A 24096-nucleotide genomic window follows, 5' to 3' on the forward strand; every position below is an offset into this window, starting at 1 on the left:
AAGTTTCTCTACAGCCGTCAAATGGCATCTTACCTCCAAGCGCTGGTAAGAAGTTTGACGAGGAAACAAACCTTTGAAGTTTCTCTACAGCCGTCAAATGGCATCTTACCTCCAAGCGCTGGTAAGAAGTTTGATGAGAAAACAAACCTTTGGAAATTTTCTCTTTATCTGAGATATTGTCCAAACGCAACTAAGACCAGTTTCGAGATATGGACATCCGGAACGAGAGGAGGTTGTTTACCTTTTTCTAAGTATCAACACTTAGTTAAAGAAGATGGATTGCGCATCCTACATTGCCATCCATTCACCAGAATCCACATCAAGTGTTTCTGCAGGAGTTTGTCTCCTCATCCCCCGCCAAGTGCGACAACGGGATCAAATCATGCAAAGATTTTATCATCTCAGGAGCGCCCAAAATTCGGGCATTGTTTGATATTTAAGTCTCTTTTACGCAGGAGAGATCGAGATCTCAATCTCTCTCCCTCCAGATAAAAGAAACTTAAATAGGGGCATCTGTCATACCCTAATTTTTGACCCCCCTGAGATGACATATCTTCAGGATTTTCATCAAGTCAAAGCAAGTACCCTGAGCAGCCTGACATTCAATCGAGGGTGTTCAAAGACAAGAAAACTCAGGCAAAGGATCAATCAATAGAGGGATTAGTCTCTAATACAATCATAAGACTCAAAAGCCTCATTATTACACCTATGATTGATTAAGACACCCAGTCATCTAAGCACAGGATTACTCAGATCAACAGACTAAGGTTTGGAGCCTATCAAGGACTAAAATCAGGGATCACCTTTGGGAAACCCTAAAAAGCCCAAAGAGACCATTCAAAGACATTAATCATCTTCAAATAACTCTTATGACAAGATCCACTGGACATTACACCTCAATTCCAAGTCTACACTCATCATTGTCCTCTGGTCGATAATTAGGGTTTTTGACCTAATTCACCAAGATAGTTGACTTTTAATCAGGGCATGAATCCAAAACTCAAGACATGATTCAAGAGTCTCTACTACCTCAATATAATCCATTTACATCATTCATTTGAGGATAAGATCTTGTTTCTACACAAAAGTCCAAAAATTCACTTTGTCAAGCAAAAGTCAACTGTATGGGATCACCTTTGACTTTTAAGGTTTTTGGTCAAAAAATGACTTTCAAAGATCAATATCATCAATATATGGATATTAAAGTCATTTGACCAAAGAAATTCAAAGAAATTCATCAAGGAGCAAAAAGTCGGGAATTAGGGTTTTTGAAGGCATGGTGAGAACTCAAAATTTTACCTACACAACTCAAAAAACTTCCAACATGAAAGTTGTAGATCTTGCAAAATAAAACAACATCTTACAAAGGAACTTTTTTCAAAATATCAATCATTTATGAAGTTTTGGAAATTTTGAAGTTTAGGTCATAAACACTTAGAAATTTTTCTAAGTGTTTTAACCTAGTTTTCATCCAACTTTGGGCTCATTTTTCACAAATTTCCCAAATGATTCTGAAGAAGACATAAACTAATGATTTAAAGTAGATGTTTAGGGCTTTCCAAATTGTGTTCAACCTTCTCCAAATTCAATTTGAGCTAAGAGTTATGCTTGTTCAAAGTTGGCCTCATGAAGTAAAATTATAGGTCATGGACACTTTTGGACTTTGCAAATTTTGTGCAAATAACCTCTCTTATGGATGCTACACGACCCATAACACATCTGAAACCATGCCATGCATTCATTTTCACCATGCCATAAGAATTGAAGAAGATTCTAAAAACAAGAACATGTGATTATGTAATGATTACATTTGTGAATTTATGGCAAATTGATGAATCACCCAAGTGTCATACCCCAAATTTGTCCTACCCCTAACTAATTTTTAACTGGATTTAGCTTCACATTTCATCTGCATACCTTCCATTAGGTCATCTAACATAACTCATGCATCATTAATCAATAAACATGGTAAGGGATCATGGTCATAGGTGGAGCTGATTTTTTACAGGGCTCGCAGTTCATACCCCGTACATGCTGAGGCTTTCAACTGGTCATGGATTGAGGTTCATTTCACTGTGCTTGTGTCAACTAGTGGATTTTCAAGGTGGTACCTATGATTATTATGTGGATCATCACAATGTTCGAGTTTCATCTGGTTTATTCTCCAATTCAAGGTCTAGCTCATCTGGTTACCTGGAATACAAGCCACCCATTTGTTGATTCGTTCATTTGAAGACAATATCAGGTCACTTTCAATTTTTGAAGACATGTGGCAAAATTTCAGCTTTTGACCAAAGTCCATAATGGATTGTGTTAGGCTTTTGTCTTAGGATGTTTATTCAAGTTGCAAGTTGAAAGAAATATATGAAGATTCATTTGAATATTTTGGAGGGAAATGTACTTTAGAATTCAAAGTCAAAGCTTGTCATATGTTATTTCAAAATCAATACCGGATCCATCTCAATACAAGGTCATTACATGGAAATGGAAGATTTACAAGAAAATGTACAAAATAGCAGCTGTTGGCTTCCTAAGGGATCTATTTCCCTTCATTTATTCTAATCTCATCTTCTTCCACTTCACATTCATGTTGCTCCATGCACTGCCAAAAAAAATGGCATAAACTTCATACCATATGCAAGCTGTTGCTGTCACCATGTCTTCAACCTGCAGAAGGGTCATCATCACATCAGTTCTGAATAGATCTACATGTTCATACATCCATAAATATACATCACAGAGTCATTCATATACAAACCACTCCCTACTGACCTAACCATTCTTAACCCTTTCAAACAGCATTAATTCCCAACTAATAACTAACTTTCGGCAAAATAAACGCTAAAACAGTTCCAAAACCAAATTCCCTAACCTATAACTTCCTAACAGTTTTGACCAGAGAATTCATCATCCAGAAAAGAAACAAATAAGTAGTAGTTCTGACAAACCTATTTCTTTCCAAAGCCTTTTCATCCCAATTCTTCTTCATGCTGCTTGTAAACACTAGAAACACATCAAAAATACTGTCAGTATCTCGGCCTAACAAACTAAATGCAAAGTCATGGTCACATACCATTCAACCTTCAAACAGCACCACTTACATCCTACAAAAGCCATACAATTTCACACCAATGCCATAACCTACATATCCCGAACAGGCAGTTTAAGTTCGCACCATTCAGCTCATCATTCCGAAATCACTCACCTGCTATCGTGTTCGCATTGTACAACCCTCCATAAACCATTCAATCAGCCCTGCAACATGACTCAGAAGGAACCATCTCAGTTCTGAACGTGCCTGCACACATATATCATACACGCGGTTAAAATCCAGCCCCACATACATCAAGAAAAAACCAAAACAAAGTATTCAGTTCAGCCACCATACATCCACCCAAACCTACAAGCTACAACAAAACAAAATCCTGCAACCCAAAAATAAACTAACCTTCAGCAGCCCTACATTTAACAGAAAAAAACAGCCTCACTAAACAACAACCAAAAAGCAGCGGCGTGATTAACAAAACCAGTCCCTGCATCATACTTCAAATCAAATTTCATACAGTCATATAAGCCACAACATAGCTTTCAACCTCAGTTCCATATACCAGCCCTTACAAAATCCATAAACATAACCAAACTAACAGTTTAACTGTTTCTACCTATCACTTAACAACCTTAAACTTCCCTAACCCTCAATCAGAGACTAAACTACCTCCTAACTGAAATTCTAACCTCTCCCTAACTTCTTTATAACTACCAAACAGCTCCTAACCACATAACAAACTCAACAAAAACTCATTGGGCCTTGCAGTCACAAAATTGCTGTCTACACACCCCTAGGCCCACGCCCTCTCTTTTTGGGCATGTTATCAAATAAAAACGCTGCTTGGGCCTGTTTCCTTTGGGCTCAGCGCCTCATTGCTTCCAGCACCATCATTCTGATTTCACACCTCCCTGTTTCACTTAATTGATAGTTTTCTTAGGTTTTCCTACTTAGTTTTTTTGCTACCTTTTTTAGGTAATAAAATGACATAAAAACCTCATTAAAAAAATACTAGTTTAGGCTTAGTTAGAATTTAGGTTAGTATATTTTAGGTTTGAATTAGAATTCCCTTAACACAATCAAACTCATAAAAATAGTAGTTTTTTTTTTTTAGTTTAATTTTGCACTAATACTTGAATCATCTTCTCTATATCTCTGTACCATTTCCATGTTATTCTTTGTATAATCGTTGTGTGATTTCGTTACTTGTTTTTGGCCTTATCTTAGGCCTACTTTGACACCATTTTAATTCCCATGTATAGACAACTTAGACTAGATTTTAGGAATAGTTCCCTTATCATTTTCTTTTTCTTTTCAACTTTTAAAATACTTAATAAAATACCGACAAGGATCATACCGTTACTATATTTCATAGTAGGAAAGAAATGATTGGGGCGTAGGCCCCGATGTATGTTCTTTTCTACTTAGCGGAGAAGAAATGATTGAGGTGTGAAGCCTCGATGTATTTCTTAACCGTTATTTAGAGAAACGATTGTGGCGTAGGCTTCGATGTGTGTTCTCTAAATATGCAAAACAAAACTCTTTTTGGTATGATCTAAGTCACAAATAAATCCCCATAAAAAAACACCAATCAAAAACACTTCAAAAAACACTAATAAATGGTCAGATTTAAAGCAAAAGTAAGGAAGTGATGCGAGACCTTGTAGTGGGTTCTCGTCATCATGGAATTACCCTAAAAGATACAAACCAATCTCTTTTCTTCTTTCTAAGGGCATTGTTATCTCCGTTCCATTGCATCCTAGGCTGTCCCCTTGTGCAAGAACGCGAGCGTTAACGCCGCCCAACTAAAAAACACAAAAACAAGCAGAAAATCCTTAGCCGAGCTACGGTAACTCTGATTCCTGAAAAGGATACGTAGGCAGCGGGGTAGGGCCCGTGCGAGTACAATTCTTTATTTTCCCTACATTTTGCATTCATTTCGCATTTAGACATAGACATAGATACACACCCTTTAGATAGAAACAAACATAGGTGGATACCATCGAGTACGATGGGCGCGAGGGGTGCTAATACCTTCCCCTTGCGTAACCGACTCCCGTACCTTGATTCTCTGGTCGCAAGACCCTGTTCCTTCCTTTGTTAGGTTTTCTGATATTCCTTTCCCTTATGGGATAAATATATTGGTGGCGACTCTGTTCATTTTTCGCGAGCGTGCGACAGCTGGCGACTCTGCTGGGGATGTTGCTAGACCTGTTGCTGGTCCATCCTTAGTGAGTCGATCCTAGCCTATCCGTTTGTTTGTTTATTTACTGGGTGTGCTGTGTTTTCTCTATACGTGCCTTTATTTATTTTGTGTATTTATTTTATGTTTCGCATGTCCTGTTTGTTTCTGCTTGCATATCATGCATATGGATTATATTTTGTGTTCCTTGGGGTCTTCTGTTCTGTTTTGCAGGTTGGGTGGGATGTTCTATGAGGTAAAAGGCCCAATACCCAGGCTATGAGTGCACTTTAGGTACCCTAGGATAGAGTGGATAGTCATGACGCCAACAGAATGTCAGGTTCTGTTGATTGCGATCATGAGACCCACGCCCAGTCGAGGTCCAAATGGGGTATCATTGTTGGCATGTAGATGCAACAACATTGGTGCCTCAGGAGGACTGATAACGCTGGTTGCCATTTTTGACCTACCCTGACCTAGACTACACCTGTGAGTGGGGAGGGATATACATGACAGGTACCGTTGGTGACTCAGGTTCTGTTGGTGACTATTGGTTCTCCTGGTATTCAAAAAGGTGTCGGACCTTTGATCCTGTGACATTTGACCTGTATCAGTTATTCAGAGGATTGTACAGTGGTTACTAAGATTACATCGACCGTTGATCCCATGCTTTTGCATTGCATAACATCATTGCTTTGTCCACTCCATTTATGAAAGATCCTAAAGTCTATTTCCAAAAAAAAAGAGAAAAGAAAAGAAAAGAAAAGATATGTAAAAGAAAAAGGAAATAGAAAAGCAAAAAAGAAAAGAAAAGATATTCTATACAAAAGAGAAGCTTTGATTCCAAAAAAGAAAGATGAAAGTGTGAGAAAAGACTTTAGGATCTCTCATAAATGAAACATGCATTCATACTATCATGCATTTCATGTTTCTTTCAAAGACTTATGGGACCATTTCTAAACAGATTCCAAGATCAACAACATATTTGACTTCTCACCGCCACAACTCCAAGATCAACTATGGAACAACTCCGTGAGGAAATGGATGAGATGAAGGAACAAATGGGTCATCTTATGTTGGAGATGCGAGACTTGGTCCGTAATCAGGATGCACTAAAGGAGGAAAATAGTCAGTTGAAGACTCAATTGAGCTTGGTCATGGAAGTTCTGAAGACGGTATTAAGGAAGGAAGGTGATGTTGTTCCTGTTGCTGCAACAGAAGTTGTTGATTCCTTCTCTCCAATAGGATCTCTTTTCACTCATGGGATGCCTCAGGGAGCTCTCCCTCAATTTCAAGTGCCACTGCCTCCACGTCAAAATGTTCATGCCCCTAGAATGAATCAAGGAGACCAAATGTGTGGGAAAAAGCCCAAGAAACCTCAGAGAATTCTCAATCCTATCCCGATGCCTTACGCTCAGTTACTTCCCCGTTTGCTGGAGCTTCAGTTGGTTGAGCTACGAGAATTGGCTACGCCTGAAAAGCTTCCCCCCACCTTTGATGCCAATGCTCGATGTGAGTTCCATTCTGGGGCACCTGGTCATGATATTGAGAATTGTAGGGCGCTGAAGCAGCAAATTCAAGATCTCATTGATTCAAAAGTGATTTTGTTCACCCCCGAGGGTATGTTTGTTCAAGGAAATGGGGTTCCAACTGCGGTAGAAGAAAAGGTTGATTCATACTTCTATGTCAGATCTACTTCAAATCAGAAGCATAATGCACCATCTTGGGTTTCAGGTTTCCCTCTTCATCAGTATCCATTTGTTTCACAGCCAAATCAAAAGAGGAAGACACCCGAACAGAATCATCAACAAGGTCATCTGAATGAATACCCACCTAGAAGTAATTTGGGGCGAAGAAATGCTCCTCTGGACCAGATTCCCATGACATACACTAAACTTCTGCCATATCTAGTGCAAAGCTCATTGGTGGCCCCCAAATCTCTGAAACCTCCACCACGCCCGTTTCCACCTGGGCATGACCCTAATGTGCAATGTGGGTACCACGCTGGATCAGCAGGGCACTCAACCGAGGACTGCAACGCTTTCAAAGCCAAGGTGCAACAATTGATCGACGAGAGACATATAACCCTTCAAGGAGGAAACATGTGGGTGAACGGAATGCCCGTGCCCAAGTGAATGCCCGTATTCCAGAAAGTATCACAAAAAAAAAAAGAAGAATAAGCCCAAATGGAGTCAAGGCTCCTCGACATTGGCAATCATCATTTCATTTCCGTATTCTAACTTCAATATTCCCTATTTTGTTGAAGACTACTTCCTTGTCTGAGTTGGTTGGTATGATAATAATAAAAGCACCACAAATTCTCGAGCAACTTCGTCATAATCTTTTCCAAAAAAAAAGGAAATCAAGAATGTTTTGTAGAAGCATCTCTCATTCTCAAGGTTCTTATGCTCAGTTGTATCCGTGGAGGGTGGTGTTTCAGTTGGTGTTTTCGTCTTTCCTTACAACAAATAGCTTCTCTGAGTTTGATGACCATACAAGGTTCTTCCATTTATGATGATGATTACTATTCTAGCAACAATGCTTGGGGCTCCCGCACGAGGGATAAGCAAGACGCACTCTTATCTTGAGCATTGCATCACTCGCATTGCTCGAATCCCTAAAGCATTACAAATTCTTGGGTGACTTCGTCAGAATCTTCTTCCGTGTGATAATCAAGAGTGTTCTTCACAATGCTTCTCATTCTCAAGGTTCTACTTCATATATCAGTTGCCTTTTCTCATGATCTCCTTCTCAGTGGCCTTGCTAGTTAACAGAAACAAGAAGAATATGAGAAACAAATGGACGTGATTTTATTGCCTTGTACTCAGTCGTTTCCTTGTTTGTTGGAATCACAATTGGTTAAGATTCTAGTATTGGGTCTTCTTCACCACAAGTATCTCTTGAGTTGATGATCATACAAGATTCTTCCCATTTATGATGGCGATTACTACTCTAGCAAACTATGCTTGGGGCTCCCGCATGAGGGATAAGCAAGACGTACTCTTATCTTGAGCATTGCATCATTCGCATTGCTCGAATCCCTAAAGCAAGGCAAAAGTTTACAACTCTTGGGTGACTTTGTCGGAGTTCTCTTTTGAAGTAATCTGAAGTGTTTGGAAGGAACTGCAGAAAGTATTCAAGCTCAACAAGTCCAGACGGAGTCAAGTCTCCTCAACAACGACACCCATTTAGTTTCTTACTGCATTCTCATTGTAATTTTTCATTTGTGTGTTTAAGCATCAATAGCATGTAAAAACTTGTTAATTTCTGAATGAAAATCATAATACATTGTTTATGTTTGTCTTGAAGTAATCCATTCGTTATCACTCATAAAATGTTTTTGGCATTACGATACCAACTTTACTAATTGTTTGCTTAGGCAAAAAAGCTGAGGGAGAATGATGAAAGATAAAAACGCAAAAATCTCAAATCATGTGCTTTTGAATAAAAAACCCTACTGAGGATGTACAGGCATTGTTTCAAATCCCCAAACACCGGAGATATAAGGGAGATAGACCCTCGTCAACCCCTTTGAGCCTTGAAGTAGAAGTTTCTTTTCTAATCATTAAAAAACCCTTATTTTAACCTGGGGGCAGGGTAGTGTTCATTTAACTTGATTGAGTGTTCAAAACTCACCAAAAGGGTATGAATCTAAGGATACAACAATGGTTATCCTTCAAAAGGTTGAGGAATTTCAAAACCGCAATGATTATCCTTATTCCATCAAGAGGTCAAAAGATGACGATACCACAATGGTAATCCTTCATCAAATCAAAGGAGTGAGGCGGTCGCAATCACCTCCAACGAATCAAAGACTAAGCGAGGTCACACGACTTGTTCAAAAAAAATAATAGCAAAAAAGAAATGGCAAAAAAATATAAGAAGAAAAGGATGAAAAGAAAATGGCAAAAGAAGCATAGAAAAAATGACAATGAAATTGCCAAGCAAGAACAAAGTCGTGTGACAACGAATCAGAAGAATAAAAGGTGAGCGACCGCCATGTCCAAAGAACCTCGTTGATTCCTCAACCATTTCAAAATTCGTTGTGAGGGATGAACGCTCGTGTCGAGTTAACTGAACATAGGATTGGAGAACATCACGAAGGGGGTGGGTACAAATAATTTTGAGCCTAAAAATCCTTTGTTTTCTAAAAACCGTGAGCCCGGCCAAATTACGACCCTTAAAAGTCCTAATTGAAGTAGGGTTTATTTCGAAGATGCACTCCGATGAGATAGCGTTTAACTGACTCCCAATGAAGCGAGACTCATATCCATGTTGGTATCGTATGTTTGCTTTATCTTCCACATGCAAAAATCGAGGTTGTGTCAACTAGTGATCCATTCACAAGAGGTCGCAACCTCATTTCAATAAAAAAGTTTCTTTAAACTTCAAGACTAACATACACTTTGCATTAGAATTATCATTCCTAGAATTAACATTCTTTTGCATACAAACATCTGCTTAAACATCAAAGAAATTTCAGGATGAGAATCAGTGAGCAACTTGATCATGTCAAAGTACAAGAGACTTGAGAACTCCGAGGAACAAAGGCTAATCATTTCAAATGTTGACCATCAAGGGGCAGATTCTCTAAAAACTCCGTTGGGCATGCACAGTTAATGCTTTCTTTGATTACCTTGAGGGGAAGAGTTTGAAGACTCCGTTGAGCGTGGTAAAGTTGTTTCCATGTTTGTTTAACTTCAAAACAATGAAGGCTTGAGGATTCTAGTCCGATGTACCTAATCAGGGGCAATTAAGTCGAGGTTTGACCTCTCAAATTCAGCATATCTGGGGCAATCATGTCGACAAATCTCTTCGAGCCTTGATCAATTTGGGGCAATCAAGTCGAGGAATTTCTCTTGAGTTCAACCAATCTGGGGCAGTTACGTCGAGATTCGACAAATCTCTCCAAGGATTCTATAGTGCAAATTCCTTCATGGGTCGTGAAGCTTGGGGCACAATCTCTTGGGTTATTTTGTTCTCTCCCCAATCATAGGAGTTTATTTCTCCTGGAAACTAGGTCTCTCCCAAGCGTAGGAGTTTATTTCTCCTGAGAGTTTGATCTATTCCCCAGTCATAGGAGTTTATTTCTCCTGGAAACTTGGCCTCTCCCCAAACACGGAGTTAATTTCTCCCGAGAGTTTGTTCCATTCCTCAAGCACAGGAGTTTATTTCTCCTAGGAGTTGTCCTACTTCCCTAATCGAGGCTCCTTATCTGGATTTCTCATTCCCAACATGGTGAATCGAGGGAATCTCCTCAAGCTGAAAATCCTTCAGGCAGTGGCACATGGTGAGAAGTCAGAAATCATTCTTCAAGTCAAAGAAAAGTGCATCTTTCAAATCAAAGTCCAATATCTATTGGCATCTGCACATGGTCCTTATCACTAAGGGGATTCTCCCCGGTGTTTACTTCATTAATGCCTTTATTTGGCACTTTGCATATAGCATTCACTGCATATAACATTGCATCCTCAAAAGCGTAGCATATCCATCAAAATGGAGCATTACGCCATAGAAAAATTCAAACATGCATACAAAGCATAAGCCAGATAATACAAATCCGCACCCAGTCAAGACAATAATACATCCCCACACAAAAGGTTGTCCTTACAAATTCCGATTGATATCTGCTACTACATTTCAAATCTCTTCCAACCACGGTGCCGATGCGAGGTATCTTCAATCTCTGATGAGTGTCTGACACAATGTCTCCTTTTGTCCCTCGATGTCGAGTCGATGTTGAGTCATAGGTCGCACGAGATATTTTCCTTCCAGTTTTGAAGTTCGTACGAGATCTTCTCCCGATGTTGAGTCATAGATCGTAAGAGATCTTATTCTTTCAGTCCTGAAGATCATGCTTAGGTCTTCTCCTGGTGTCGAGTCGATGTTGAGTCATAGATCGTAATAGATCTTATTCTTTCAGTCCTGAAGATCGTGCTTAGGTCTTCCCTTGATGTTGAGTCGATGTTGAGTCATAGATCGTATATTCTTTCAGTCCTGAAGATCGTACGAGATCCTTTCCTGATGTCGAGTCGATGTTGAGTCATAGATCGTAAGAGATCTTATTCTTTCAGTCCTGAAGATCATGCTTAGGTCTTCTCCTGGTGTCGAGTCGATGTTGAGTCATAGATCGTAAGAGATCTTATTCTTTCAGTCCTGAAAATCGTACGAGATCCTTTCCTGATGTCGAGTCGATGTTGAGTCATAGATCGTAAAAGATCATATTCTTTCAGTCCTGAAGATCGTACGAGATCCTTTCCTGATGTCGAGTCGATGTTGAGTCATAGATCGTAAAAGATCTTATTCTTTTAGTCCTGAAGATCATGCTTAGGTCTTCTCCTGATGTTGAGTCGATGTTGAGTCATAGATCGTAAGAGATCTTATTCTTTCAGTCCTGAAGATCATGCTTGGGTCTTCTCTTGATGTTGAGTCGATGTTGAGTCATAGATCGTAAGAGATCTTATTCTTTCGGTCCTGAAGATCATGCTTAGGTCTTCTCCTGATGTTGAGTCGATGTTGAGTCATAGATCGTACGAGATCTTTTTCCTTTCGGTCATTGTTTCATACAACCATCCTCTTTGAAAACCCCGTGTCGACACCGCTACCACGTTATGAGCTATCTCCATTCAAACCCATTACTCACTGTAAATATCCTTCCATCATAAAAACAAAAATTCTCTTTCCCCAGCAGATATCAAAACAAAAATAAGAATAACACTCATACCATCTTTTCAGGACAAATTTCAGGTCTTGATATTTAATCTTCTTCTACCTCGAATGTTCGAAAGGCTAGCGCCAATCTCACTTTCAGGTTTAAGATGATTAAATAGGGGCAGCTGTCATACCCCAAATTTGTCCTACCCCTAACTAATTTTTAACTGGATTTAGCTTCACATTTCATCTGCATACCTTCCATTAGGTCATCTAACATAACTCATGCATCATTAATCAATAAACATGGTAAGGGATCATGGTCATAGGTGGAGCTGATTTTTTACAGGGCTCGCAGTTCATACCCCGTACATGCTGAGGCTTTCAACTGGTCATGGATTGAGGTTCATTTCACTGTGCTTGTGTCAACTAGTGGATTTTCAAGGTGGTACCTATGATTATTATGTGGATCATCACAATGTTCGAGTTTCATCTGGTTTATTCTCCAATTCAAGGTCTAGCTCATCTGGTTACCTGGAATACAAGCCACCCATTTGTTGATTCGTTCATTTGAAGACAATATCAGGTCACTTTCAATTTTTGAAGACATGTGGCAAAATTTCAGCTTTTGACCAAAGTCCATAATGGATTGTGTTAGGCTTTTGTCTTAGGATGTTTATTCAAGTTGCAAGTTGAAAGAAATATATGAAGATTCATTTGAATATTTTGGAGGGAAATGTACTTTAGAATTCAAAGTCAAAGCTTGTCATATGTTATTTCAAAATCAATACCGGATCCATCTCAATACAAGGTCATTACATGGAAATGGAAGATTTACAAGAAAATGTACAAAATAGCAGCTGTTGGCTTCCTAAGGGATCTATTTCCCTTCATTTATTCTAATCTCATCTTCTTCCACTTCACATTCATGTTGCTCCATGCACTGCCAAAAAAAATGGCATAAACTTCATACCATATGCAAGCTGTTGCTGTCACCATGTCTTCAACCTGCAGAAGGGTCATCATCACATCAGTTCTGAATAGATCTACATGTTCATACATCCATAAATATACATCACAGAGTCATTCATATACAAACCACTCCCTACTGACCTAACCATTCTTAACCCTTTCAAACAGCATTAATTCCCAACTAATAACTAACTTTCGGCAAAATAAACGCTAAAACAGTTCCAAAACCAAATTCCCTAACCTATAACTTCCTAACAGTTTTGACCAGAGAATTCATCATCCAGAAAAGAAACAAATAAGTAGTAGTTCTGACAAACCTATTTCTTTCCAAAGCCTTTTCATCCCAATTCTTCTTCATGCTGCTTGTAAACACTAGAAACACATCAAAAATACTGTCAGTATCTCGGCCTAACAAACTAAATGCAAAGTCATGGTCACATACCATTCAACCTTCAAACAGCACCACTTACATCCTACAAAAGCCATACAATTTCACACCAATGCCATAACCTACATATCCCGAACAGGCAGTTTAAGTTCGCACCATTCAGCTCATCATTCCGAAATCACTCACCTGCTATCGTGTTCGCATTGTACAACCCTCCATAAACCATTCAATCAGCCCTGCAACATGACTCAGAAGGAACCATCTCAGTTCTGAACGTGCCTGCACACATATATCATACACGCGGTTAAAATCCAGCCCCACATACATCAAGAAAAAACCAAAACAAAGTATTCAGTTCAGCCACCATACATCCACCCAAACCTACAAGCTACAACAAAACAAAATCCTGCAACCCAAAAATAAACTAACCTTCAGCAGCCCTACATTTAACAGAAAAAAACAGCCTCACTAAACAACAACCAAAAAGCAGCGGCGTGATTAACAAAACCAGTCCCTGCATCATACTTCAAATCAAATTTCATACAGTCATATAAGCCACAACATAGCTTTCAACCTCAGTTCCATATACCAGCCCTTACAAAATCCATAAACATAACCAAACTAACAGTTTAACTGTTTCTACCTATCACTTAACAACCTTAAACTTCCCTAACCCTCAATCAGAGACTAAACTACCTCCTAACTGAAATTCTAACCTCTCCCTAACTTCTTTATAACTACCAAACAGCTCCTAACCACATAACAAACTCAACAAAAACTCATTGGGCCTTGCAGTCACAAAATTGCTGTCTACACACCCCTAGGCCCACGCCCTCTCTTTTTGGGCATGTTATCAAATAAAAACGCTGCTTGGGCCTGTTTCCTTTGGGCTCAGTGCCTCATTGCTTCCAGCACCATCATTCTGATTTCACACCTCCCTGTTTCACTTAATTGATAGTTTTCTTAGGTTTTCCTACTTAGTTTTTTTGCTACTTTTTTTAGGTAATAAAATGACATAAAAACCTCATAAAAAAATACTAGTTTAGGCTTAGTTAGAATTTAGGTTAGTATATTTTAGGTTTGAATTAGAATTCCCTTAACACAATCAAACTCATAAAAATAGTAGTTTTTTTTTTTTAGTTTAATTTTGCACTAATACTTGAATCATCTTCTCTATATCTCTGTACCATTTCCATGTTATTCTTTGTATAATCGTTGTGTGATTTCGTTACTTGTTTTTGGCCTTATCTTAGGCCTACTTTGACACCATTTTAATTCCCATGTATAGACAACTTAGACTAGATTTTAGGAATAGTTCCCTTATCATTTTCTTTTTCTTTTCAACTTTTAAAATACTTAATAAAATACCGACAAGGATCATACCGTTACTATATTTCATAGTAGGAAAGAAATGATTGGGGCGTAGGCCCCGATGTATGTTCTTTTCTACTTAGCGGAGAAGAAATGATTGAGGTGTGAAGCCTCGATGTATTTCTTAACCGTTATTTAGAGAAACGATTGTGGCGTAGGCTTCGATGTGTGTTCTCTAAATATGCAAAACAAAACTCTTTTTGGTATGATCTAAGTCACAAATAAATCCCCATAAAAAAACACCAATCAAAAACACTTCAAAAAACACTAATAAATGGTCAGATTTAAAGCAAAAGTAAGGAAGTGATGCGAGACCTTGTAGTGGGTTCTCGTCATCATGGAATTACCCTAAAAGATACAAACCAATCTCTTTTCTTCTTTCTAAGGGCATTGTTATCTCCGTTCCATTGCATCCTAGGCTGTCCCCTTGTGCAAGAACGCGAGCGTTAACGCCGCCCAACTAAAAAACACAAAAACAAGCAGAAAATCCTTAGCCGAGCTACGGTAACTCTGATTCCTGAAAAGGATACGTAGGCAGCGGGGTAGGGCCCGTGCGAGTACAATTCTTTATTTTCCCTACATTTTGCATTCATTTCGCATTTAGACATAGACATAGATACACACCCTTTAGATAGAAACAAACATAGGTGGATACCATCGAGTACGATGGGCGCGAGGGGTGCTAATACCTTCCCCTTGCGTAACCGACTCCCGTACCTTGATTCTCTGGTCGCAAGACCCTGTTCCTTCCTTTGTTAGGTTTTCTGATATTCCTTTCCCTTATGGGATAAATATATTGGTGGCGACTCTGTTCATTTTTCGCGAGCGTGCGACACCAAGGAATCTTCTCATCAACCAATTAGAGCTCACTTTGCATCTGAAATGTCCCCTAAGATCAGATAGAATCAATGGATGGGGGAAGCTAGCCCGAAAATGCATCATTGCATTTTGGAGATTCTTTGAATTTCTTCATGGCTAAGAAACCAAACTCACTACACTAAGCAAGCTCACCACAGCCAATTGATCTGCATCCATTTGCCTATAAATACAGAGGCATTCCTCATTCAAAAACACACCAAAGCAACCATATTCCTTGCTTTCTCTTTCTCTTCTCATGTTCATTGTTTTTCAAAGTTCTTTGGCAAGAAGAATCGATTTCTTCAAACCAGAGCTCATCTTTGAGAAGTGAACATTCTAACATCTCAAGGGAGGTCATTTGAGGTGATCCAAGCACCTGGATCACTTCTGTAAGTGGAGGAACACCATTGTTGCTCTCACTTTGGAGCATTTGCAGTTGGAGGTCCATGGAGTAATTCAGGAGGTTCCGAGCCAAGCCAATCATCCAGACACACTCCTCAGGTCATAGTGAAGCTAACCAGATGGCTGCAGCTCATCTGTAACTCAAGAATCAACACCCTCCATGTTCACTTGAAGCTGAAATCGAGGGAGGTCCATAGAACAATTCAGAAGGATTCAGGCTACAATAAGCATTCAGTTAGCATCATTGAGTCTCAGGGAAGCTATTGAGATCATTCATTCAAGCCCAGGTGCTCTCCATCATCCTCACGACCTCCATTTTCAGAGGTAAGTTTCTGAACCTCACCTCTTTAATTTAAGCATTCTTTAAGAAATAGCTCGATTCTATCTTGTTCAGCATCATCAGAGGATTGAAAACCCTCTATCATCATTCATTTATCTTTCAGCATAGCCATTTAATTTGATTTTTAAGTTTTAGGGTTCTTCACGATTTCTGGTAAATTAGTTAGATATAGTTGATATAAATTTATGATAGTTACATATTTAGAATCGTGAGTGAATTTAGAGCAAGTTTGGTCTTTACATCTTTGCAAATGGTTGAGAAATGAGCAAGTTCATAAATTTGAAATTTGAGAGCTTGAGGTTGAAGACGAAGATGGTGGTGGCGCGCAATTTTCAAACTCAGGTCTAAGTTTATTTTATTTTGATTGATACCTGTTTCATTAACGACTAAAACGTGATAGCCCAGTGGTAAAGAGTGTTTGTGTGTTGCGCGTGCCCAAGGTCTGGGGTTCGAATCCCCCTCGCCCCAGACCTTTTGATTTTATTTCTTTTTTCACTTCTATGCATTTGAGTAATATATGAATTGCAATGGAACCATGCATATGACACCAAGCGCGCGTTGGCTCAGTGGTGTTGTTTTGGGCTGGTAATACAAAGGGCGTGGGTTCAAACCTCCCAAGGGCCAAAACTATTTTTTAACACCAATTTCTTTCATTTTTCTCACAAACTTCACACAATTAATTCACCTATCAAATTAATTCATTTTCACTTCATTTTTCACACACTTGTTATTTAATATACCTATTTTATGAATAACCAAAAAAATCATAAAAATATTATTTATTTCATATATTTTTATTAGGTTTAAAATAATATGTTTTAAGTGTTTTTTTTCTTAAATACTTTAAATATATATTCACTTTGTTTTAACCTAATCATTTTGTAAATAAGGTTTATGATAAAACCCTGTTTGTTTAGGTTTTAATTAGGCATAGATCTTCATCTTTACCTTAATTAAGTTGACTTTTGTCAATTTTCAAAACTGTTTTCAATCTCCGAATAAGTCAAATGATTAGGGTTTTCAAACAACAAAACCTTGCATCATTCTAAATCATTTTCCAACTGTTTTTATAACCAGTACTGTAAAGTACTGGGCCTCTAAAAGAGTGTAAGTCCCAAAAACCTTCTCTTCTTAGCTTGTTTTCAAAACTGTATTTTCAAAATCTTCTTTCTGTTTTCAAAACATTCTTCTGGTATTTGAAGGGCATTATTCCCGGTGAAACTCTTCAGATACCTATGTGACCTTTGTCCATCTTCACTTCTTCTGTTTTCAAAAACCATTAACTGTTTATCATATATATATATATATTCAACTGTTATCAACAAAACAACAAAAATTACTGTTGAGGCTCTGTACATACTTCTCCAAAGGCCTCCACTCCATCCAGGTTAGGCTTTACAAAGCTTTCAATTTACAGTCTTTATTTAAATTACTGTCAAATATAAATTGTGCACATATATTAGTTTAGAACTACGTTTGAGTATAAACCCTAGGACAGTTAAACTATATATATATTATAGGAATATGGCCTAGGATTGAGAATGTCTTCCCGGTGAAGGCTCTTTCCTAATTAGAGATCTGTAGTTCAAACCCCCAAGATGAATTATTCCCGGTGAAACATCTTGGCAAAAACCTTAGAATCCAAATAATAGGACACATCCACCCAAAGAGGAATTATTCCCGGTGAAACCTCTTACCCATTTGCTTAGAGCCAAAATAAGTTCAAAACTACATAGCTTTCTCTTGTGCTATAACAAGGACCCTCGATTAGCCTCCTCTTGGGCTTTGTACAAGGACCCACAGGCTTCTTAAAAGCATTTCCAGCTTCCTCTTGAGCTTGTATACAAGGACCCATCAGGTTTCTTATAAACATAGGAACAGGTCTTTAGTCACCTTTTAGCCTACCCTGGTGAGTTTCTTCCATTTTAAACCAGACTTTAAACAAGCTAAGTTTGTCTCAATTTTGCATTGAGTACACCTTTTGGAATGAGAGACATGGACAGTCTCTGTCACCCTTATCTCCATCAATCTTCCTTAGCAGAGTCTAGGATCTATGTTTATTTTCTCCTCAGCATGTGTCAGCCTTCATCTTGGGCTTTAAACAAGAAGTCTCCATTAGATAATCTTTCTGCCATCCATTTCAATCATAAATCCCCTGGAAAGGGTTAGCTTCCACACATTCTTTCATTTTCAATAAAATCCCTGGAAAGGGTTAGCCTCCAAAGTCAATTATTAAATGTCAAAAAATAAAGATTCATTTCTCTTAGGAGATAATTTCCCCCAAAAGAGTCAAAACCCCTGGAAAGGGTCAGCCTCCAAAAAACATGATAAAGTCAGTCTTTTAACAGACAAATTCACCAGCTGAGTCAAAATCCCTGGAAAGGGTTAGCTTCCATCAAAAAAACAGTCTTTTAATAAATAAAATCTCCTCAATAGAGCCAAAACCAACAAAAACAGTTAGCCTCAACCTTGGGCTTCATACAAGGCACCCAAACAATAAAACTCCCCTGTCAAGAGTCAGCCTCAACCTTGGGCATTGTACAAAGCAGATAATAGAGTCTCCCCAGTGAGTTCTTCATCATTCAGTAGCCACAACCTTGGGCTTTGTACAAGGCAGATAAACCATACTTTCATGTGTCAAAGATTCCTAACACCTAGGATCTTTTCCCCATAGAGTCATCCATACTCAGTTTATTTAAGAGTCTGCCATAACCTTGGGCTTTGTACAAGGCAGAAAATAATGTTTTCCCTAGCTAGAGTCAGCCACAACCTTGGGCTTTGTACAAGGCACATAAAATAGAGTCATTCATTCAATTATCCTCAGCAATCAGCCACAACCTTGGGCTTTGTACAAGGCACATAAATAGAGTCTCCCTAAGTAGAGTCAGCCTCAATTCTGGGCTTTGTACAGAACACAAAAATACCCTGTAATTAATCCCCAGTGGAGTCATCTCTCAGAGTCAATAATAATTAATAAATCAATCAAAAAGCCTCAAGCTTGGGCCTCATACAAGCCAGCTAAAGTCAAATCTTTTATACAGTAGATAGACATAGCTTATCTCTATAGAGAGATATTTTTACTACTCTACCACATTCAAACAAACAAACATTTCAATTTCAATTTCATTCAAAGTCTCCCATTTAGGACTCTGAAAGACATGCTCTGGCACATCCCCAGACTTGTACACTTTCCCTAATTTGGATGAGCATCTTTCTTTCATTTTAGAGGCACGATGGCTGTCATACTTGATCAACCAAGTAGACTCCCCTCTTAATGAAACATCATTTTTTAGCTTTTCTGTCACTTTTAAATGTTTGTGGTAGAATAGTACAAATACCTCTCTGTAAAGATGATTTCATGTCTCTTTACTGTAAACAAAGATTTAATTCCAAGCTTCAACCTTGAGCTTCAAGCAAGGCACCAAAAACAAGTAATTTCCCTAGTTAGTTCCCCGAACTACATTAAGCTCTGACTTCCACTAGGGATATGTAGGCATGAGGTTCACAAGGAATCTCAGCGAGCTAATAAAATACCAAAAATAGTCAGTTTGTCTGTCTGTCTTTCTTTAAGTCAATTCAATTCCTTCTCCTAACACAAAGGAGAAACTTTCCCAATCATTAGCAATAAACACAATCACAATGACACATAGAAGGTTCCTATAGAGTACTACAGATATGTAGGGTGTTTAAACACTTCCCTATGTATAGCCGACCTCCCGGACTCCAGAATTTCTAGTCTAGGTGAAATCCCCACACTTAGCAAACTCCTAGGGTTTAGTTGAGATCTTTTTTCCCCTTTCCTACTCGTAGGACAAATAAGAAAGTTCGTGTGATATCGTAGGAAGAACTGAAATAAAATTCATCCCACCACGGGCGCATTCTCCTTCCAAATTTAGCGTGAAGGGTTTAGCGTGCCGTCCTCCCAAGTGAAACGGGGAGGTAAAAGAAAACGACACCACACCTTGAAAATCAAATAAATAAAAAACAAAAAAAAAGCAATTGCATCATTTGCATACATACATCCAGGTTGTCCAGAAAACTTATCCTTGTCTGTCTCCATCTTTAGAGTTTGTCTGTCTACCGTCAAGCTGATTCCTCCACACAAGTACGGAACTAGAGCCAACGTCGGATTGAGAATGGAATACCAAGAGCAACACAATGCAGAGGTCAGAATGGAAATTGAAGAGTTGAAATCAGGCATGACCAAGCTCACTGAGATGCTACAAGTTTTGATTGCTAGAGGAGAACTGCCTCAGAAGACTGTCATTGTTGAAGTCTCGAGTGCTGATGTTGACCCTCAACCCACTCAACAACCACCTTCTACATGGCCTGAGTTTGGTTTGCCACCTGGTTACACTCCTCCCTTTGAGAAGACTCCTGGTATTGGTCAATCTTCACAACTTGTGATTGGCCAAGCTTCAAATCCAATATTTCATGCTCCTGTCTTCACTGAATCTCAGCCTATCATGCACACTGTTGCTCAGCCTACTTATGTGAATCCTCTGTTTGAATATCAAGCTGCTCATTCCCAGAATGGAAGTCAAGGAGATGCTGGAGACATTGAAGATGTCAAAGAGCAGTATCAGACTTTAGAAAAGCGCCTGAGAGCCATGGAAGGAAATGATTACTTTGGGGTTGCTGCTTAGAATATGTGTTTGGTTTCCGACTTTGTCATGCCTGCAAAATTCAAGACTCCTGAGTTTGAGAAATATAAAGGGAACACTTGCCCAAGAAGCCATTTGACCATGTACTATCGCAAGATGGCTGCTTATACTAAGAACGACAAACTTCTCATTCATTGCTTTCAGGATAGTTTGAGTGGAGCTTCGCTGAAATGGTATATGGGACTTGAGAGTAATCACATTCATTGCTTCCAAGATCTGACTGATGCTTTCATGAAGCAGTATAAGTATAATCTGGACATGGCACCTGATCGTCGACAACTGCAAAGCATGTCTCAAAAAGAGAAAGATTCTTTCAAGGAGTACGCTCAACGCTGGAGAGAGCTAGCTTCTCAAGTGGAGCCACCTTTAGCTGAAAAGGAACTGACTGGCATGTTTATGGACACTCTCTCACCGTTCTTCTAGGAGAAGATGATTGGTAGTGTACCTTCCAACTTCACAGACTTGGTTACCATTGGCCAGAGACTTGAAGAAGGAATCAAGAATGGGAAAGTTACTCATGTTGCTGAATCTTCTGGTGGATCGAAGAAACCTTATGGAAACTTCCACAAGAAGAAAGAGAATGAGACTAATGCTGTGTCAGATGACAGAAGGGGATCTCGTCGTAGACCTCAAAATGGTGATCAACCTTATGTAGCCGCTGTCGCTCCTGTGCAAGTTCAAGCTCCTCAACCTCAAGCTGCTAAACAAAATCAGATTCGTAATAGGATCAACTTTGATCCTATCCCCATGACTTATACGGAACTGTATCCTGCTTTGGTCCATAAAGGGTTGATTACAACAAGAGCTATGCCGCCTCCTCGAAATCCTCTCCCTGATGGTTTCAGATCTGATCTTCATTGTCATTTCCATCAAGGTGCAGCAGGCCATGATTTAGAAAGATGTTTCCCTCTGAAGGAAAGAGTTCAAGAGTTGGTGAGATCAAAGATGCTCTCTTTCAAGGATATGGGTCCTAATGTTGTCACTAATCCTTTGCCAGACCAGAGTGGCTGAAAACAAGTCAAAGCCCAATTTTCCTAAAGCCGAGTGTTTCAGACGAGATAGCTCATTTTTGTTGCTGATTAGTCACTAGGCCATGTTTCTGTACTGTTCGTATTTCCTTTATTATACTGTTTACTTTTAGACTTTGTTTGTTTCTGAATGGTGATTTTAATGAAATGAGCATTTTATATTTTGAATTCATTCACATCTGCTATGTTAATGCTTATGCTTTCTTTTACAAAACTTTTTCTTCCATTTTCTTTCTCTATCAAACTTGTGTTTTATGCAAAGATTGAAGGGAGGATGATGACAACGAAATACCCAAGTTGTTGAATTGTATGCTTTCAAATAAAACTCTGCTGATGATGTACATGCATTGTTTCAATTCCCAAACACTGGAGAAATAAGGAAGTTAATCCCTTGTCAACCCCTCTGAGCCTTTGAAGTAGGAGTTTCTTTCTGTACAAAAAAAACCCGCATTTTTAACCTGGGGCAGGGTAGTTCTCGGTTAATTTGGCTGTGCATTCTATTTCAAGAGAATCATTCAGTACACCTTTCAACAAAGGTTTCAATTACAAGCGTTCCTCTGCATACATCAAAGAAATGTTGGAGATGTCAATCAAAAGCTGACGATGGTTATTCTAAATCATTAAGCAAGGCAGTCACTATCTTTCAAAAAAAATATGTATCAAAAAAATATATATATAGAATAAAAGAAAAGCTTGCTAAGTCAAAACCAAAAAACGACTTAGGCAAAAATAAGGGCATCCCGCTGACTGTAAGTTCAAAATAAACAGTTCAGGCAAAAGTTAGGGATATCAAAAGAACAAAAAAAGAGAAGTCAATAAATTCCTCAAACAACAAAATGTTGTGATATCAAAAGGAAGAAGTGACTGCCATCTCAAAAGTTCTCTTTGCTTGTGAGCTATCATCATTACAAAGGTGCAATTCCAGAAGCCTCTTGGAACCTGAATGCATAAGCTGAATTAATTGAGTTTTAGGACTGGAGATCATCACGAAGATGGGGTGGGTTACAAAATTTTTGAGCCTTATATCCTTTGTTTCTAAAACCGTGAACCAGGCCACGTTACAACCTTTAAAAGACCTAATTGAGGCAAGGTTTGTTTGAAAGCATACTACAACAAGGTTGCGTAAGCTGACTCCCATGAGATTTACCAATCATTTGTTTTGATACCATATCTTTGCTTTATCTGTCACTTTGAACGTCTCAACCTTTATGTTTTGACCAGTGATTCCATTTGCTTTACATCAATAACGGCATTCCAATAATGATTTTGATTTCAAAAATATTCTTTGAGCATTGCATTAAAATTACCATTCTTGAATGAACATTTTATCTGCAAGTAAGCACTCATCTTTCAGGAAGTTCAAACAGTCGAGAAACTTGATCAGTGATCCTATCAGGGGCACGTTACTTCAAGATCCTGTTGTTCAGATGTTCATTCAAGATTTGTTAATCAGAATATCATTTCAAGACTTGTACTGGGGCAAGCCATCCCAACATGCATTTAAAGAATTGAAGCCATGATCAGTTCATCCCCAGTACAGTTCAACTAAAGCCATGATCAGTTCATCCCAAACACAGTTCAACTGAAGCCATGATCAGTTAACTTACAACAATCACTCAATTAGGGGCAATCTTCTTCAGCAATCCCCGAGCAATTTTATCAGCCCTTCTCAAAGGATCATCGTTTTGATACAGATACCGGTGTAATAAAAGTGTGTTTAAGAATCTTCTTCATAAGCAGAGTTGGCAGAGCTCCCGTGTTGAGGAATCAGAGTCTTAATCTAGCCTCACAAAAGAGTCTACCTCAGTTGTAACAAACAATTGCATTGCATTGATCATATATCATGCATAGAAAAATTCAACATCATGCATTGAAACAAATTTCATACTCATTTGCATTCTTCGAGGTTCTGTTGCTATCAACATCTTCACCTTGAGATCAAAATCCAACTTACTTGGCACCTATCCAAAACAGATACTTGTTTGTCTTGTCCGTCTACTGTTGTTCCTTGATGTATCCTTTCTTCATTTAGGGCCATTCCCTGATGTTATGATTTCTCTCTCTTCTTTCACTGTCATTCCTGAAAGATTTCCACCATGTTTTATCTTGGTTCCCTTCAATCATGTTTTATCTTGATTTTCTCTGATCATGCTTTATCCCGATCGCCACCATGTTTTATCTTGGTTCCCTTCAA

At 38.7% G+C, this 24096-nt stretch overlaps 2 long non-coding RNA genes across 2 annotated transcripts; both read right to left on the bottom strand.

The window, feature by feature from the left end:
• Positions 1 to 2401: 2401 nt before the first annotated feature.
• Positions 2402 to 3385, bottom strand: LOC131638692 (uncharacterized). Its single transcript, XR_009294746.1, has 2 exons — positions 2949 to 3385; positions 2402 to 2667 (listed from the first exon to the last, which is right to left on the bottom strand). It is a non-coding gene; the product is annotated as an uncharacterized LOC131638692 (long non-coding RNA).
• Positions 3386 to 12621: 9236 nt separating this feature from the next.
• LOC131638693 (uncharacterized) lies at positions 12622 to 13605 on the bottom strand. Its single transcript, XR_009294747.1, has 2 exons — positions 13169 to 13605; positions 12622 to 12887 (listed from the first exon to the last, which is right to left on the bottom strand). It is a non-coding gene; the product is annotated as an uncharacterized LOC131638693 (long non-coding RNA).
• Positions 13606 to 24096: the final 10491 nt, after the last annotated feature.

Source organism: Vicia villosa, unplaced genomic scaffold (assembly GCF_029867415.1).
Source record: "Vicia villosa cultivar HV-30 ecotype Madison, WI unplaced genomic scaffold, Vvil1.0 ctg.002378F_1_1, whole genome shotgun sequence".
In the NCBI taxonomy this organism is placed as follows: Eukaryota; Viridiplantae; Streptophyta; class Magnoliopsida; order Fabales; family Fabaceae; genus Vicia; species Vicia villosa.